At 40.1% G+C, this 20,697-nt stretch overlaps 1 protein-coding gene across 1 annotated transcript in view; it reads right to left on the reverse strand.

The window, feature by feature from the left end:
* Positions 1–866: 866 nt before the first annotated feature.
* LOC126090404 (formylglycine-generating enzyme) overlaps positions 867–20,697 on the reverse strand; it is a 123,037-nt gene continuing 103,206 nt past the window's right edge. The window contains exon 5 of the mRNA XM_049906984.1: positions 867–1,714. The gene's annotated coding sequence lies outside the window, so the exon portion shown is untranslated. The remainder of the gene's footprint in view (positions 1,715–20,697) is intronic.

Below are 20,697 nucleotides of genomic sequence, written 5' to 3' on the forward strand. Positions count from 1 at the left end.
ATCTTTCCTTAATACGGACTGATGAAACTGATGTTCAGGCTATGTTCTCTTCTTGAAAATGCTGAAAAACTATTTTTTTATGTTTGGTCTGTTTCAATCTTCTTCTCACAAAGAGCTATCTGAACTGCACTGGTAAGATATTTAAAGTCAGATGACATAAATAAAACCATTATAGTGAAAGCAAACAGCACAACCAAAATTTATCTATATAAAAGCAAATATCAAACAATGGAAGCTCCAGGTGGGAATATCAACAATGTAGGAAAAGAGATTGCTACTTACTGTAAAGAAGACATATCAAGTTGCAGACAAGTACAAATAAAGACACTCACATACATCTTTCAGCAAAGAGCTATATGTGAGTATATTAATTGTGTGTCTGCAACTTGACATGTCTTCTTTACAGTAAGTAGCAATCTGTCTTTCCCTACATTGTTAAAAGCAAATATTATTTGCATGAGTCCACTTACAAATGCTATGCAATTCCTGTAGACTTTAGGCTAAAATTAGAAAGATTAATACACCTGTAGATGACACAAGCTGCCATTTTTTGATCCAAGCATTCCCATCAGACGTTAATGTTTGGGGGGCAACTAACATGGCGGGCATTGGGTTCAAGCCATAACAACTCCCCTTATTATACCACCATGGTCAGGAAATACAGCCATGTTTCCTCTGAAGTGAGCAATATATATCTCCGATTTTGGAAATGATTCAGATTTTTCCTGGTAATATGTTGTAAGAATGTGAGGACTAAATTTTATTTCATACGTATTGAAAAATCAACATTTATCTTGGCTGATTTGGTGTCATTTGTGTTAAGTTTAATTTCACTTAGGACACACAAAAGAAATAGCATGGCATATAATAAGATTTTATTTTTGCATAACAAATGAACATACATATATGTCTGGAAGACTTTGTATCAGGAACATAAACTTTTAAGTACAATATATACCAAGGAACATCAACCAATAAAATACATATACATCATTTTCTGCTACAGAATTAGAGAATTCTAGATGTGGCAGGATTTTCATTTATTGTCTTAAGAGAAATAACCCTTTCAACATGAATACACTGATGGAACTCGTGCAATCTCTCTCTCTCTCTCTCTCTCTCTCTCTCTCTCTCTCTCTCTCTCTCTCTCTCTCTCTGTGTGTGTGTGTGTGTGTGTGTGTGTGTGTGTGTGTTTTTTTCCCCCCACAGATTCAAATTTCACCTACAATGGCCTTCTTTGTCACAGTCAGATAAAATTTAAAACATTCACTCTCAGAAGGCACTTCAATGGCATAAGACTGACAGTCACGCTATTTAGTTTAGTTTCACGAGGGGTATTCCATAATTACATGTCAAACATTCTTGGTATTCCATACATTAATACATGCATACCATACAAACATACAGAGAAACGCACAATTTTTCATAGTGGTCACTTCCTGCATTACAGAAATTAAGTATCGTTCCCTCCTTGTTGGTCCCTGTTGCATTGTATCTTAAGCTGTGAGAGAGCATAATCCAAACCATATCTACATACCTTTCTCATCATTTCATAAAAACTGGAATCAACCAGAAAACAAAAATCCCAATATCAAAGCTAAACATCTATAAACCACATACAAAAATATATACCATCACATGTCCGATTATTAAGTACGTAACATTCACTTAAGTCCACTGCCCTGTGCGGTGCCAGTCTGGTTCTAAACTCCATCTGAAACACACAACAGAACTATGAGAACCTACTGATAGTACAAGATTAAGCAATGTGTGTGCCTACAGGATCATGCGTTTTAATACTACTCAGCGTGGAACATTTTGCCCGGGAGCGAATGAAATTACACTTTTGGGCAAATACTTCAAATTTTTAAAAGTGACAACTGAATACCTTATATTATTTCTGACATGAGGGCCCAACTATTTAGCAGCCAACAAAACAATAACTGCTACAAGGCTGACAGATATGTAAGTGAATGTTTTCTACACTTGCTGCTTCAGGATGAGGATGGTGACCTGTACTTTTACTTTAACATATATTGAAAGTATACATACATTCCACAATTAAATTTGCAAGAGTAAACATGATAATTGTTTCCAACAAAGTGAAGCTTGGCTGCAAACATAAAATGAAATAAAAAGTGTAAAAGAATATTTTTGTACAACTGCTAAAGAAGTGCAATGAAATATTCATAACAATTTGTTTTATGTGACATATGACTGACTACTGTGTACAGATGAGGCTAAAGAAAGAGGGGCCTTGCTGCAGCAAAGAATGTTTCAGAGTAATATTCATTGCAGAACAGATTAGTGTAAAAAATGTTGATGATGAATAAGTTATAATAAAATGATTACATGTAGATATTCCATGCAAAAATGTAAAATAAGAAACACTGTTTAACAGGAATTATTTGTCCTTAGCTTTTGTAAGTGGAAGTTGACAAGAAGACAAACTGCCTTGTCGATTTTATCTTGACACCTTTAGAATAATGGTCACTGATATTTGCAAATTATTCAAAAAATTCAACTAATCATAATCTTCCTCTTCTTCTTCCTGAAATGTTTCTACTTCCGCAGGTCATTCACAGAGTCTTTTCCAAGCTTTTCATTTCTCTCACTGTCTGTCGTTCAGCATCTCCTCACACTGCAGTCCTCTTTGGTTCAGATCATCCTTCACCTGGTCTATCTTTTTTGTGGTTTTACAATTGGTCTTTGTCCAGATTCTGCCCATTCTATGGTTCTAATTGAAAGTTTTTCTGGTCACATTCTTTAAATGTGGCCATACCATTTAAGCCTATTTCTCGACACAGTTTATTTTAGGTGTTTGATCTGCATAGTGTTTCATATTGTTTCATTCCTTATCCTACCCCTCCTCATCTTACTCAGGATCCCTCAAAGAAAGTGCATATCTGTTGCTTGTATTCCATTTAGATCTTTCTTTGTCCAAGTCCGATATTCTGATCCACAGAACAAAATTGCCAAATGACTTGTATATCATGATCTTTGCTTTGGCAAATATTTTCCAATTTCTAATTATGTCAATACATAATGAAAAAAATTTGAACAATTTTCTATTCTCTCAGAAATTGCATCCTTGATGTTACTTTTCTTGGTTCATTTATTTCCTATATACTTGAAACTGCCTACTTCTTCAATAACTTTTCCACTGCAAGTTGCATCCTTCATTTTTCCTGCTCATTTTCTTTACTTCACTTTTCATTGAGCTTATTTCCATGCATGAACCATGCATGATGAGGAGAATGTCAAATGCCACTTATAGAAAAATTAACAAGACCTATGGAGAAAAGAGAAGTTGCTGTATTTTAATAACAAAATTTCATATTGCAAACCTGCACTAAGCTAAGAAGGGAAAAGGAGTAAGTAATATATCGTGGGTCCATATAAGGGAATCAAATTGAGATAATCGTCATACACACATTAAAAAGAGTTTAGCATCACCTCTGTTCCAAGAGTTCTGGAACCTGTACAGAAGAATGGAATGGAGATCAACATAAACATCATTTCTGTTCCTTTTATTGCTCATGAAAACCACACATTGCATGTTGTACCACCATACAGTGAGACTTTCAGAGGTGGTGGTCCAGATTGCTGTACACACCGATACCTGTAATACCCAGTAGCTGGTCCTCTTGCATTGATGTATGCCTGTATTCATTTTGGCATACTATACGCAAGTTCATCAAGGCACATTGTCCCACTCCTCAACAGCGATTCGGCGTGAATCCCTTAGAGTGGTTGGTGGGTCATGTCATTCATAAACAGGCCTTATCATGCCAGGCATGTCTGATAGGGTTCATGTCTGGAGAACATGCTGGCCACTCTAGCCAAGTGATGTCATTACTCTGAAGGAAGTCATTCACAAGATGTCCATGATGGGGGTGCGAACCGTCATCCATGAAGACTAATGCCTCACCAATATAGTTGCACTATTGGCTGGAGGATGGCTTTCATGTATAATACAGCCATTACGGCACCTTACATGACTGCCAGCGATGTACGTTGGCTCCACATAATGCCACCCCTAAACAGCAGGGAACCTCCACCTTGCTGCACTCGCTGGACATTGTGTCTAAGGCGTGCAGCCTGACCGGGTTGGTCTTTAAATATGTCTGCTTGTGTCTGTATATGTGTGGATGGATATGTGTGTGTGTGCGTGAGTGTATACCCGTCCTTTTTTCCCCCTAAGGTAAGTCTTTCCGCTCCCGGGACTGGAATGACTCCTTACCCTCTCCCTTAAAACCCACATCCTTTTGTCTTTCCCTCTCTTTCCCTCTTTCCTGATGAGGCAACAGTTTGTTGCGAAAGCTTGAATTTTGTGTGTATGTTTGTGTGTCTGTCGACCTGCCAGCACTTTCATTTGGTAAGTCACATCATCTTTGATTTTAGGTATATTTTTCCTTCGTGGAATGTTTCCTTCTATTATATATGTCTGCTTGTGTCTGTGTATATGCAAATGGATATGTGTGTGTGTGCGAGTGTATACCTGTCCTTTTTTCCCATAAGGTAAGTCTTTCCGCTCCCGGGATTGGAATGACTCCTTACCCTCTCCCTTAAAACCCATATCCTTGTGTCTTTCCCTCTCCTTCCCTCTTTCCTGACGAGGCAACCACTGGTTGCGACAGCTAGAATTTTGTGTGTATGTTTGTGTGTCTATCGACCTGCCAGCGCTTTTGTTTGGTAAGTCTCATCATCTTTCTTTTTAAATATATTTTTCCCACGTGGAATGTTTCCCTCTATATATATAAAAAGAAAGATGATGAGACTTACCAAACAAAAGCGCTGGCAGGTCGATAGACACACAAACAAACACAAACATACACACAAAATCTAGCTTTCGCAACCAACGGTTGCCTCGTCAGGAAAGAGGGAAGGAGAAGGAAAGACAAAAGGATATGGGTTTTAAGGGAGAGGGTAAGGAGTCATTCCAATCCCGGGAGCGGAAAGACTTACCTTAGGGGGAAAAAAGGACAGGTATACACTCGCACACACACACATATCCATCCATACATACAAGACACAAGCAGACATATATATATATATATATATATATATATATATGTGTGTGTGTGTGTGTGTGTGTGTGTGTGTGTGTGTGTGTGTGTGTGTGTGTGTGTCTGGTTTAAGGCATATGCGACACTCATTGGTGAAGAGAACATGATGCCAATCCTGAGCGGTCCATTTGGTATGCTGTTAGGCCCACCCGTACCATGCTGCATGGTGTCATGGTTGCAAAGATGGATCTCACCATGGACGACGGGAGTGAAGTTGCGCATCATGCAGCCTATTGCACACAGTTTGAGTCGTGGCTGTACATAAAGCATTATTCAACATTGTGTTGCTGTCAGGGTTCCTCCGAGCTGTAATCCGTAGGTAGCTGTCATCCACTGCAGTAGTAGTCCTAGGGCAAGGCATATCATTGACAGTTCCATTCTCTCTCTGTATCTCCTCCAAGTCCAAACAACATCGCTTTGGTCCACTCCGAGACGCCTGGCCACTTTCCTTGTAAAGAGCCCTTCCTGGCACAAAGTAACAAAGCAGACGTGATCGAACCATGGTGTTGAGCATCTAGGCATGATTGAACTACAGACAACACGAGCTGTGTACCTCCTTCCTGGTGGAGTGACTGGAACTGATCAGCTGTCGGGCCCCCTTCGTCTAATAAGTGCTGCTCATGCATGGTTGTTTACATCTTTGGGTAGGTTTACTGACATATCTGAACAGTCAAAGGGACTGTGTCTGTGACACAATATTCACAGTCAATGTCTACCTTAAGGAGTTATGGGAACTGGGGTGATGCGAAACTTTTTTTGATTTGTGTAGAAAAAAAAGAGGAAGTAGGTGAAGATGAGATGAATGATGTGATACTGGGAGAATAATTTCCCTGCTGTGCAAGATATCTGATACAGGGGAATTACCTTCAGATCTCAAGAAGAATACAATTATTCAAAATCAAAAGGACATGGGTGAATAACGTTGAACCATCATTTCAACAAGTCATAGCTGCAAAATACTGGCACGAATTATTTACGGAAGAATGAAAAAAACTGGAAGTAGTCAATCTTGGGAAGATCACTTCACTGTAGAAATAAAGGAACACATGAGGCATTACTGACCCTACACCTTACCTTAGAAAATAGGTCAAAGAAAGACAAACCTACATTCATAATACTTGTTGTTTTAGAGAAGGCTATTGACGTTTAACTGAACCACATTCTTAGAAACTTTGAAGTTAGCAGGGATATAATACAAAAAGCAAAAGGTTGTTTACAACTTGTACAGAAGCAAGATTACAGTTACAAGAGCCTAAGGACATGAAAGGGAACTAGTAGTTGAGACGGGAGTGTGACAAGGTTGTAGCCTAGCCCTCATGTTATTCAATCTATGTACTAAACAAGCATTAAAGAAACCCGAGGAGAAATTTGGAAAAGGAATTGTGTTCATGGAAGAGAAACAAGAACTTTGGTGTTTGCTGATAACATTATGTCACATGGTTCTGGACTCTGAAGAGCAGTCTAATGGATTGGATAGTGTCTATGCTGATGAAATTAGATTAAGAAATGACACACAAAGTAGAAGATGAATTTTGCTATTTGGGTAGTAAAATAACTGATGATGACCGAAGTAGATAATATGTCTAAAGGAAACATACTAAGGCAAGAAGAAATCATTAATTTGGTACCTGAAACTACTACTAGTCATTTTCTTGCCTGTTCCATTCCAAACAGATCAAGGGAATACCAATTCTCTACATGCCTCCATACAGTTCCTAATTTCTCTTATCTTCATGGACCTTAGGTGAAATGCACATATGAGGCAGTGGAATTGTTCTGCAGTAAACTTCAAACGTCGGTTCTCTAGATTTTCTAAATAGTGTTTCACAAATAGAATTTGACTGAACCAACCAATAACAGATCCAGCAGCCCACCTCTGAATTGCTTTGTTGTCTTCCTTTAATCTGAACTGGTGGGAATCCCAAACACTCAAGTATAACTCAAGCATGGGTTGCACTAATGTTCTATATGTGGTCTCCTTTATAAATGAACTACATTTTTATGCAATTCTCCCAAGAAACCAAAGTCTACTATTCGCCTTCCCCATTACCATCCTGTCTTCATTCCATTTTGTATCGCTTTCCAATGTCATGCCGAGATATTTAATCGATGCATCTGTCGTGTAGCACACTACTAATGCCATACTTTAACATTAAAGGATTGTTTCCCCTACTTCTCTGCATTAACTTATATTTTAATACCTTTAATGATATCTGCCATTCACCGCACCAACTTGAAATTTTGTCTAAGTAATCCTGTATCCTCCTCCAATAACTCAACTATGACACTTTCCTGTGTACCACAGCATCATCACCATACTGTTGCAGACTGCTGCTTGCCTTGTCCATCAGTTCATTTATGTATACAGAAAATAAGAGCAGTCATGTCACACTCCCTTGGGGCACTTCTGATGATATCTTTTCTCTGATGAACGCTTGCCATGGAGGCATGTACTAAATTCTATTGCTTATGAAGCTTGAAGCCACTCATATATCAAGAACGTATTCCCCCAAGCATCTTTGTTAATGATATGTAGTGGGGCAATGTGTCAAACACTTTCCGGAAATCTAAGAATAGAGACTCTGCCTTTGCCCTTCATCTATGATTCACAAATTATCAAAGCAAGGAACAAGGAAATTGAGTTTACATGACCGATGTTTTCTAAAGCTGTGCTGATTTGTGGACACAGGCTCTTCTGTCTCAAGCGACATTATTGTATCTGAACTGGGAATACATTCAAGAATTCTGCAGCAAACTGTTGTTAAGGATATTAGTCTACAAACTTGCAGATCCATTCTTTTATCCTTACTATGCACAAGAGTCACCTGTGCTTTTTTCCTTAATCTTGGGAGTTCATGATGAGAGACAGATTCACGATATATGCAATTTAAATAAGGTGCCAATGGTACAGAGCACACACTGTAAAACCAAATTGGAAGCCAGAGATGCCTATTGTGATGTCCTGTGTGACAGTCAAACGACAGTAGACTTGTAACAGCCTCTTGCACAAATGCTCTCTTGAATACAGAATTTAAATCTTCCGCTATCCTTTTGGTGTCCTCTATTGCTACACCAGAGTGGTCAATGAATGACTGGACAGAAGCGTTTGACACACTTAGAAACTTTATGTAGGACCAGAATTTTTTGAGTTCTTGGCAAGATCTTTTGCTAATGTATGAAGTAGTAATAGTTGTATGCTTTGCGCATCTATCTTTTTACAGATACACAAATTTAACTTTTGACCACTATCATTTGCGCGTCCTTTTGTTAAATCAAGAGTGAAACAGTCTCTGTTCCCTCAGCATTTTCTGAATTCTGTCATTAAACCTCAGTGAGTCTTTTCCATCCTTAATCCACTCACTCAGCACATGTTTCTCCAGAGTGTGATTTACAATACATTTTAACTTTGCCCATTGCCCATTATTCCTCTACATCCCTCATATTGGAACTATATGATGTTCATTCACTATATAAGTAAGACACTAACAACTGCTTATCTGCTCTTGATGGCCTTATTAACTTTAGTAGCCACTGTCCCCCCCTCCCCGCCCCCATGAACCATGGACCTTCCCATTGGTGGGGAGGCTTGCGTGCCTCAGCGATATAGATGGCCGTACCGTAGGTGCAACCACAACACAGGGGTATCTGATGATAGGCCAGACAAACGTGTGGTTCCTGAAGAGGGGCAGCAGCCTTTTCAGTAGTTGCAGGGGCAACAGTCTGGATGATTGCCTGATCTGGCCTTGTAACACTAACCAAAACGGCCTTGCTGTGCTGGTACTGCGAACGGCTGAAAGCAAGGGGACACTACAGCCGTAATTTTTCTCAACGGCATGTAGCTTTACTGTATGGTTAAATGATGATGGCGTCCTCTTGGGTAAAATATTTCGGAGGTAAAATAGTCCCCCATTAGGATCTCTAGGTGGGGACTACTATGTCGTTATCAGGAGAAAGAAAACTGGCATTCTACGGATCGGAGCGTGGAATGTCAGATCCCTTAATTAGGCAGGTAGGTCAGAAAATTTAAAAAGGGAAATGGATAGGTTAAAGTTAGATATAGTGGGAATTAGTGACGTTTGGTGGCAGGAGGAACAAGACTACTTTTGGTCAGGTGAATACAGGGTTATAAATACAAAATCAAATAGGGGTAACGCAGGAGTAGGTTTAATAATGAATAAAAAAATAGGAGTGCGGGTAAGCTACTACAAACAGCGTAGTGAACACATCATTATGGCCAAGATAGACACGAAGCCCACGCCTACTACAGTAGTACAAGTTTATATGCCAACTAGCTCTGCAGATGATTAAGAACTTGATGAAATGTATGATGAGATAAAAGAAGTTATTCAGGTAGTGAAGGGAGACAAAAATTTAATAGTCATGGGTGACGAATTCAAGAGTAGGAAAGGGGAGAGAAGGAAACATAGCAGGTGAATATGGATTGGGGGTAAGAAATGAAAGAGGAAACCGTCTGGTAGAATTTTGCACAGAGCATAACTTAATTATAGCTGACACTTGGTTCAAGAATCATAAAAGAAGGTTGTATACATAGAAAAATCCTGAAGATACTAGAAGGTATCAGATACATTATACAATGGTAAGAAAGAGATTCACGAACCAGGTTTTAAATTGTAAGACATTTCCAGGGGCAGACGTGGACTGACCACAATCTATTGGTTATGAACTGTAGATTAAAACTGAAGAAATTGCAAAAATGTGGGAATTTGAGGAGATGGGACCTGGAGAAACTGAAAGAACGAGAGGTTGTAGAGAGCTTCAGGGAGAGCATTAGGGAATGATTAACAAGAATGGGGGAAAGAAGTACAGTAGAAGAAGAACGGGTAGCTCTGAGGGATGAAGTAGTGACGGCAGCAGAGGATCAAGTAGGTAAAAAGATGAGGGCTAGTAGACATCCTTGGGCAACAGAAGAAATATTGAATTTAATTGATGAAAGGAGAAAATATAAAAATGCAGTAAATGAAGCAGGCAAAAAGGAATACAAACGTCTCAAAAATGAGACCAACAGGAAGTGCAAAATGGGTAAGCAGGGATGGCTAGAGGACAAATGTAAGGATGTAGAGGCTTATCTCACTAGTGGTAAGACAGATACTGCCTACAGAAAAATTAAAGAGATCTTTGGAGAAAAGAGAACCACTTGCATGAATATCAAGAGCTTAGATGGAAACCCAGTTCTAAGCAAAGAAGGGAAAGCAGAAAGGTGGAAGGAGTATATAGAGGGTCTATACAAAGGCGATGTACTTGAGGACCATATTATGGAAATGGAATAGGACGTAGATGAAGATGAAATGGGAGATATGATACTGCATGAAGAGTTTGACAGAGCACTGAAAGACTTAAGTCGAAACAAGGCCCTGGGAGTAGACAACATTCCATTAGAACTACTGACGGCCTTGGGAGAGCCAGCCCTGAGGAAAAACTACCGTCTGGTGAGCAAGATGTATGAGACAGGCGAAATACCCTCAGACTTCAAGAAGAATATAGTAATTCCAATCCCAAAGAAAGCAGGTGTTGACAGATGTGAAAATTACTGAACTATCAGTTGAATAAGTCACAGCTGCAAAATACTAACACGAATTCTTTACAGACGAATGGAAAAACTGGTAGAAGCTAACCTCGGAGAAGATCAGTTTGGATTCCGTAGAAATATTGGAACACATGAGGCAATATTGACCTTATGACTTATCTTAGAAGAAAGATTAAGGAAAGGCAAACCTATGTTTCTAGCATTTGTAGACTTAGAGAAAACTTTTGACAATGTTGACTGGAATACTCACTTTCAAATTCTGAAGGTGGCATGGGTAACGGGTAAAATACAGGGAGCGAAAGGCTATTTACAATTTGTACAGAAACCAGACGGCAGTTATTAGAGTCGAGGGGCATGAAAGGGAAGCAGTGTTTGGGAAGGGAGTGAGACAGGGTTGTAGCCTCTCCCCGATGTTTTTCAATCTGTATATTGAGCTAGCAGTAAAGGAAACAAAAGACAAATTCGGAGTAGGTATTAAAACCATGGAGACGAAATAAAAACTTTGAGGTTCGCCGATGACATAGTAATTCTGTCAGAGACAGCAAAGGACTTGGAAGAGCAGTTGAACGGAATGGACAGTGTCTTGAAAGGAGGATGTAAGATGAACATCAACAAAAGCAAAATGAGGATAATGGAATGTAGTCAAATTAAGACGGCTGATGCTGAGGGAATTAGATTAGGAAATGAGACACTTAAAGTAGTAAAGGAGTTTTGCTATTTGGGGAGCAAAATAACTGATGATGGTCGAAGTAGAGAGGATATTAAATGTAGACTGGCAACGGCAAGGAAAGCGTTTCTGAAGAAGAGAAATTTGTTAACATCGAGTATAGATTTAAGTGTCAGGAAGTCATTTCTGAAAGTATTTGTATGGAGTGTAGCCATGTATGGAAGTGAAACATGGACGATAAATAGTTTGGACAAGAAGAGAATAGAAGCTTTCGAAATATGGTGCTACAGAAGAATGCTGAAGATTAGATGGGTAGATCATGTAACTAATGAGGAGGTATTGAATAGATTTGGGGAGAAGAGGAGTTTGTGGCACAACTTGACAAAAAGAAGGGACCGGATGGTAGAACATGTTCTGAGGCATCAAGGGATCACAAATTTAGCATTGCAGGGCAGTGTGGAGGGTAAAAATCGTAGAGGGAGACCAAGAGATGACTACACTAAGCAGATTCAGAAGGATGTATGTTGCAGTAAGTACTGGGAGATGATGAAGCTTGCACAGGATAGGGTAGCATGGAGAGCTGCATCAAACCAGTCTCAGGACTGAAGACCACAACAACAACAACAACAACAACAACAACAACAACCATTGTCCATCTGATGACATGATCACTAATCCTTGTCTCTATACTAACATTGTTGATCAGGCCCGATTTGTTTGTGGCTATAAGATATAAAATATTTTCATTGTGGGTAGGCTGCTGAACTTTCTGCTCAAGAGCATTTTCAGATAACTGTGTTCAAAAATACTTCACAAGACTGCCTGTCTGTACCATCTGCAATGAATCCTTAGATGTCCCAATTTACACCTGATAGGTGAAAGTTGCCTCCAACTACATCTCCACCTCCATCTACATGGCTACTATCCTAATCACAATAACTGCCTAGCAGAGCGTCACTGAACCTCCTTCACAATAATTCTCTGTTATTCCACTCTCAACCAGCATGCAGAAAAAAAATGAATACTTAAATCTTTCTGTGTAAGCAATAATTTTCCTTAATTTATTGTGACTAATACTGTACGAGTTAGGTATTTTGACACTACTGAATGTAGACTTTCTTTGAATATTTGAGAACTGCCATGATAGAATCAGAGGGCTGATAAAAATGTCTAATAATTAACTTGACTTTCCCTAGAACTGTTACATGCATTAAGGTAACTTAAGAAAGACTCGATTTCGACCATGAGAGAGACAATATTTTTGTCAAATGCAATGACCTTCGTATGACATCTACTCTGTCTTTCCAATATACATTCCATGCCTCACTAAATGTTTCAGAGCTTTCTACTTTGGATTTCAGCCAGCTCTCCAAGAATAATTTGAACACGACATCCTTCCTGAAGGCAGTAAATTCAGAAACTTTCTTATGAATACTTCGATAGTTTCTGTTAAAATTTTCATAGTTGAAGTGTCTTTATTTTCTAGGTGACCTGATTTCACTCACTGCATTTCAATCGGTGAGTGTGCATTGGAAGGCCTTTTTTCCCGCAATGACACAGGGTCGGCATGGTTAATGAGATTTGGCAAGGTTAATTTAATGGGTGGCCGAATGCCCTTTCTGCCACCACCCCGTACCCCCCGGGACAGAATTAGTGTACCCCAACTGTCTGTGTCTAGTGTAATCCATGGAAAAGTGTGAATGTTTCGAGCCGTGTAACTGATGTGGGGCATGGGGACCAGCCCGGTATTCACCTAGTGGGATGTGGAAAACCGCCTAAAAACCACATCCAGGCTGGCCGGCACACCAGTCTCCATCGTTAAGCTGGCAGGTGGATTCAATCTGGGGCCGGCGCGCCTACCCGAGTCCAGGAAGCAGCGCATTAGCGCTCTCGGCTAACCTGGTGGGTCAGGAGGACCTCAAACTACTCAAACTACTGCCTAGCCTAAAAAAAAAAAAAAAAAAAAAATTATTACATGTGCTCTTGATACGTAATAAGTTATGGTTTAGCCCATCTGTTAGGTTTCCTGCTCCCAAGAACAATTAGATTCGTCCCCCCCCCCCCCCCCCCTTTTCATTCTATGTCCAACACAGGTGCACATGTAATATACCATATGTAAAGGAAAATGTACGGTAAATCTCATTGAAACTTATAGCTCATTTGTTTATATTTATCTGCATGAGTATAACGATGCAGCTGGTTTTCCTGGGAGCCTGAATAATTAAAAGTGACTCCTAATAAAATTTACAATGGAGTCAGGATACAGGAGAAACACTGTGAGCAAATAAGCAGCAGAGAAGGTATTGTTACCACTCTTTCGAAAGCAGATGATTCCAACTTTCTGGGAATGTTTTTAGAATTATCTGAAATTAATTAAATCACAAAATAATTAATATTAAACAGTCAGACCCTCAAAATTTGAATCTCCTATTTTGCTTTAATGACTGCAAGATTCTGAACTTTGACAGCATAATCCTAGTGTTGTATTTTTTCTGGATCTGACAAATGGCTCTGGGCACTATGGGACTTAACTTCTAAGATCATCAGTCCCCTAGAACTTAGAACTACTTAAACCTAACTAACCTAAGGACATGACACACACCCATGCCCGAGGCAGGATTCAAACCTGTGACCGTAGTGTGGATCTGACATCACCACTTGCTACTTAATTCAGTCAGTAATTAACATTTTGAATAATTTTATCATGAAATATTTGTTACAAGATGGATGCCATACTTATAAATAGGGGATTTCTGATGATGCATAATAATAATGTTCTGTATACTTTTGTGGATTATTAACCTGAAACATTTTTCATAATAAAGAATGGTAGTAAATTCTTTGAGTCCATGCCAAACAGTAGAATCTAACCCAACAGAATTTCAAGGTTTTATTTCATATACGCATCACACCAGTGCCCCGCTATCATGTATACGTCTAACACATTAGATATGTACAGGGATAAGAAAGTCTGAATACTGTTAGACCGGTGCTCACAATTTTGTATCGATTAAGGTGAACTCTGCATCTTCATGTAAGTGTGCAATAAGTGTGCAATAAGTGTGCCTGTAAAGAATATGAAACTGTGTAGTACCTTGGCATCTTAAAATCTAAGGCAACCTAGTAAATGCTCAACTTAAGAGGTACTAATGAATTACAGATGTTAGTTACATGCCGGGCTTACAGTTTCTGGTGAGAATAATTTGAGCTGTTTTTTAACTAAAACTGTAACCTGGTCTAGGAATCAGATGACTCTCCTTCCTTATGTACCTGCAGGGAGGACATGCACTTTAGTTTACCTGTAGAAACTGTGAAATATGAAACCATAACTGGCCACCAACTTGGGTAAAGTGCAAATATAAGGGATGTATCACCTTTAAAACTTATTTCACGTCCATTCTACATGATTTGGATCTACCCTACATGGCCCCAGTTTTCAGGATATCATTTCAGTTCAACTACAAATGAGACTAAGATCCTTCAAAACAGAGGGCAACTACAGGCTATAGATAAGCAAAATGTCACACATTCCATGAGTGCTCTGCTAGGAACTGCTTCCTTTATGTAGTAAACCTCTGACCTACAAAGGTGAGTCCTACAATTCTCCACCTCACAATGCCGGTCCAGAAATCTGTAGCCTACACCACCACAAAATTGGCAGAGCCTCTGACACCCTCCACTCTGCTCCAAACTGAAGGATCTCTATCAGTTCAGAGAATGATGGTACAAAACTGTGATTTCTGCTTGCACTCTGTGAGAGAGGCCCAGCAGTCTTCACCAGCTCTGTCAGCTGTCCGTACTGATGATGCTCTCAGCAAGCCACAGACGTCACTGGTGCCCATGTGAGTCACAACTTGCAGACGATTGCACCATCCATGCTCAACAACTACAGACAGTGCCTCCTCCACAACTCTGATGAGGTCCCCAGGCAGATGTACCAAGAGCACATTGAATTTATTTCTGGCCCTGGTTGGTATTTCCTTAAAGGGCTTCATAATGTGCCCGGTGCTGGAGCTGCCAATAACTACCGAACTCCTCCCTGTGTGACTGCTCAGACCTTGCTGAAGGAGCGGCCACTTGTCCACTCAGAGTTTATGGGCGAGACCAATCAACCAGCCTTGACACTGAACACTCTCCCTCGAGGGATGTTAATGCATTACCACCTGCCACTCACTTTGCGATGAGGGCAGGTCCCCATGTCGGGTACACTGCAAGGCACCTCAGCAGCAGAGCCTCTGAGTGAAATGAATGATACCTGGGGTGTTCCATGTGACTTGCTAGATTCTCCACCACAAAAAAATTGAACAAAGCTTCAGAGCCCAATGGAATCCCTGTCAGATTCTATAGTAAATTTGCAGCTGAGTTAGCCCCTCTTCTAACTATAGTCTGTCACAGATCCCTCGAACAAAAAACCATGTCCAGTTCGTGGAAAAAGGCACAGGTCACACATGTCTACAAGAAGGGTGGTAGATGTGATCCACAAAACTACTATCCAATATCCTTAACGACTATTTGTTGAAGTATCTCAGAACATATTCTGAGTTCAAACATAATGAGGTACTCTAATAGAATGATCTCCTCTGTGAAAACATTGATCACGTGAAACTCAACTTGCACTTTTCTAACATGACATACAGAAAGCTTTGCATCAAGGCAACCAGGTACATGCAGTATTTTTAGATTTCCAAAAAAGCATTCAACTCAGTCCACACCTACACTTATTGTCAAAAGTTCGATCATGTGGGGGGTATCAAGTGAAATTTGTGAATGGATTGAGAACTTTTTGGTAGTATGGAGAGTCATCCCGATTAATAAGATCTACCAAACATATTTCAAACTTTTCCTTAATAACTGAATCCCAGAATAATCTCATTAAGGCCAAGATTTACATCACTGAATAACTGATGGAATGCCCTATGGGGATACAATGCTTGGCTATGGCTGAATTACTGGGCTGAGAAACGCAAAGTGGCGATTAGGTTCAATGGACCTTTCGCACACTGTGCGCGTTAACTGACAAATGTAGGCTTTGCTACAATGCCAAGGTATTCCGTAGATTACAGCCCTCTGCAATCCCAGATCATCCTTTATCAAATTGAGATGAGCAAGAGTCCTTGTAAGAGGGCAGAAGATTACTTTGACATAATGTTTCCTTAAGATTCTGCCTAGTTTTGATGAAATATTGCAGACATATGGGAGGAACACCCTGGTCTTGAACTGCTCCTTCTTCTTTTGATCTTGAGGGTGTCATTTCTTCCACCTTAAAGGTGTGCTGATCTGATGTGGAGAATATCCATTATCTTTGAACACAGATTGTGGGAATTCCAGCTCCTATGCAAGGCTGTCTCTGTCAGGCACAACATATGTCTAGTGCACAAACATTTGAAGGATGCCCATAATTTGTGATGGGTGGTGGCAGTCAAATGCCTTCAAATACAGATTTGTATGTGTGGGCTTTTGCTATATGGGATGCCCCAATGATCCATACACTTTCTAAAAGACCAAGATATCCGGAAATGGCAGCCAGCCAACCCTCTCCACTTCCATTGTAAATATGATATTCTTATGGATCAAATTCAGATGCAGCAAGAAGTGTAACAGTTCTTGTTCATGATGGGGCCACACTACAAAAATATCATCTATATGTCATCAGAAGACTTTTGCGTTAAGTTCTGCCGAATGAAGTGCCCTCTCCTCAAAGGCTTCCATAAGTTGGCTACCAGAGGCGAGAGAGGACTACCCATGGCAACATTCTCTATCTGTTCAAAATATTCACTGTTTAGTAAAGAGTAGGTTGAGGAAAGAGCATGATGAAATAGAGTTTGAACTTACTGCTGATGAGATGACAATGAATCCATGAGAGGGACCCTAATAAAGAGTGAGATACAGGGTGAAAATTATTGAACTATATGAAATAAAATTGTCATAACTTCTGAATAGTTTGCGTAAGGATGTTCCAACTGCACAGTTGGCCACGATGCACGATGGGAATTACTACACACATGTGCATACGCCTTGTTGTTTTTGGCCATTTGCACTTCAAAACGTCACAGATTGTGTGCCTGAGCGTATAGAGTTTGTGAAGGCCTACTGTGCAAGCAATAACAGCCTACCTGTTACTCAAAGGAAGTTTGCAACCGAGTTCAAGTTGAAGACAATCAGTTCAAGTCTGCTAACAATCAAGAATTTGATTCGCAAGTTTGAGAGAATGGGTAGTGTTCATGATGACAGTGTCGGCAATGTTGGTCATCCAGAAACAGTGACAATGTCTGAAAACACTGAGAAGACACATGCTGTGTTTCAAACCAACCACAGGAAATTGATCAGATGAGCTGCACAACGGGTGGGAATCAACCGTGAGACACTGTGACAAATTGTTGTTGAAGACCTGCATCTCTTCCCATACAAAATTCAAACCATCAGCCATTAAGCCTCAGGGCATTGGAACAGCAGTTATGTTTTGCCAATGCTATTGTCCACAAAATTGATGAACAGGACTTTTATGTTAATACGGTATGGTTTAGTGGCTAAGCCCACTTTCATTTTGATGAGTTTGTAAATAAGCAAAATTGACGCATCTGTGGGACTGAGAACCCGCATTTTGTGATCGAGATGTCTCTTCACCTTCATAAGGTGACTGTGTGGTGTGCAATGTCCAGTCACGGAATAATTGGTGTGATATTCCTTGATGGCACGATGACTACCAAACAGTACGTAAAGGTTTTGGAAGATGATTTCACCCCCATTATCCAAAGTGACCCTGATTTGAATAAGATGTGATTCATGCAAGACAGAGCTCAATTCCATCAAGGCAGTAGAGTGTCTGATGTCTTGGAGGACTACTTTGGAAAATGCATTCTGGCTCTGAGTACCCAGAGATCACTAGCATGTGTCTCGATTGGCCGCCGTATTTTCTGGATCTGAGCACATGATTCCTTTTTGTGGGGCTATATCAAGACAAGGTGTACAGCAATAACCCCAAAACCATTGCTGATCTCGAGAAAAAAAAAAAAAAAAAAAAAAAAAAAAAAAAAAAAAAAAAAAAAAAAAACATTCAGGAGGTCACTGACGGCATCGATGTACCAACACTTCAGCGGGTCATGGAGAATTTCTCTATTCGTCTGTACCACATCATTACCAATGATGGCAGGCATATCGAACATGTCATAACTTAAATCTGAATATCTGTAGTGACATTTACATGTTGAATAAAGTGTGTGCATGGCCCAGTTTGTAACTAATTTATGTCTTTCTCCCCCCCCCCCCCCCCATTTCATATACTTTAATAATTGTCACACAGTAACATCATAGCTCACTAATTAGATTAATTCACTAAGTCAAAGTGACTTCAGTCTATTAATAAAGTCACCAGAGCTGTGAACATGATGTGAACACTTCCCCACATAAGGTCTCAGTAAACACGCACGATGTCAAGTCAAGTCATACGTCAATGAGTCAATATTGCTCTAAATACGATGTAATGGAAGATGATCTTTGTGACTCCTTGGATGACCATATAACCTTGGTAGAATATAGTTCTATGGTCATAGATCTCACATGGTAACAACAGAGTGGTGTTTCCCTTATCCAATGGAAGAATGAACGTGTAAGGCTCTTCTTGTAGCTTGCATAGTGCAGTCCTTTCCATGGAGGAAACATTACTCTTCTGAGGTGGAGCTTTTTGTAAGTGCACAACGTGTATCATTTCTTACTTCTGCAGCAGCACTGGGAAGATGTGTAATAGCACTAATGAAATCAGTTAAAGGCAAGGTTCTAGGTGTAGGCATGAAGTTCAAGCCTTTCCCAAGCACCAATAGCATCAGGCTGTCCAAAACCTCTCCTTGCAGTAATGTTACTGACGTGAGTGCAAACTTTGAAGACTGTCTTGAAGCAGACTTCATAAAGACCTAGTCCAATTTTACCCAGATCATGCCATCGAACCATTCCCAGGACAGAGATAGGAGACTGGCAGCAATCTCCATGAGCACATAAAAAAGTTTTTTTTTGAAACGGCATCCAGTTCATGGTGAGTAAAACGAATCCTCTCCCTCACTAGTGATAGGCTTGCCATACAAGCAATGAACTTCACACTGGTGGTCTTGCTAAAATGTGTCATTCTGGCAAACTTCTGAATGAGGTGATTGTCTTAGCTCTTCAGTAAAAAACACAAAGAATTTAAAAAATCTCGCTCGCTTTTATGTAACTTATCCAACCGCTGTATATGTGTGATGCCATCTCCTTCCCGAAGAAGTATCTGATGTGATTCTTGAAATTTACCTGGTGTAAAGATCATCCCATGAAGTTTCGTGATTGCAGCCAGATGACATTGACTTCTTGCAATGATACTTCAGCTGACGACCATTGCTGGCTGAAATATTATAGCAAGAAGTCGTCGTCATCTTGATAGAACCCCAAAACATCATGAAATGGAACACTGTCAGCTGGAGACATTAGTTGGAAATTTAATAGTGTATCCACAGCATAATCATTGTGAAGATATACAGAAAAGGAAGGACAACAAGCAGTCACTGAGAATACTGAAATAATCTTTCGGTTCGTGTTACAGTAACCTGAATGAGTGAGCTCAAGTCATGGCATGAAAAACAGCTCTGAAAGATTACAGAACTGCTCCAGTCTGAATTACACTCTCCATATACTGCAGGTTAAATACATCATTGGGCTGTCAGTGTACTCTGCACCTTGCACGATTTGAAGAAAGGCAAAATCATGATTCATCAGACCACACTACATGCCTCCAGTCAACTCATGTGCAGTTTTGTGTTGTTTGACCAATTGAAGACATTCAGCTTTATATGCTGCTGTGAGAAATTGCCTTTCGCAAGGTAGCCAACACCAAATATTCGAGGGTCACTGCTAGTGGTTGGTAGGTTTGCTGTGGAGAAAGGTATTGATGCAGTTATCCTTGTCGGGCTGCAAAGGACAAGGTGAAGCATGCAGATGGAACTGACGCAATTCCTGTCAGATTTCAAACAAATTATCATTGACAAGGCATGACCCTTGTCTCTGGTCTGAGAAGTGGAAAGGAAGGAGAGATGCGAGAAGAGTAGAAAACAGAAGAAGAAAATGTAGGAGTACTGGTGGGATAGATAGCACGTGTAATGCTAGAGTGGGGACACGGAAGGGGATATCCAGGTGGAGGACAGAGACTGGCAAAGGTAGAGGTCAGGAAGGGTTACAGTAATGAAGGACATGTTGTTGGAAGAGTTCCCACCCGTGTAGTTCAGAGAAGCTGGTGTTGGTGGAAAGAATCCAAATGGCACAGGCTGTTAAGCAGTCATTAAAGGGAAGCACATTATGTCGGGTGACGTGTTCAACAACTGGATGAGGACCATCCAGTCATGGATGTCTCTTGGTAGTAGCCATTCATGCAGATATACAGCATGTCAATTGTCATG

Source organism: Schistocerca cancellata, chromosome 1, assembly GCF_023864275.1.
Source record: "Schistocerca cancellata isolate TAMUIC-IGC-003103 chromosome 1, iqSchCanc2.1, whole genome shotgun sequence".
In the NCBI taxonomy this organism is placed as follows: domain Eukaryota; kingdom Metazoa; phylum Arthropoda; class Insecta; order Orthoptera; family Acrididae; genus Schistocerca; species Schistocerca cancellata.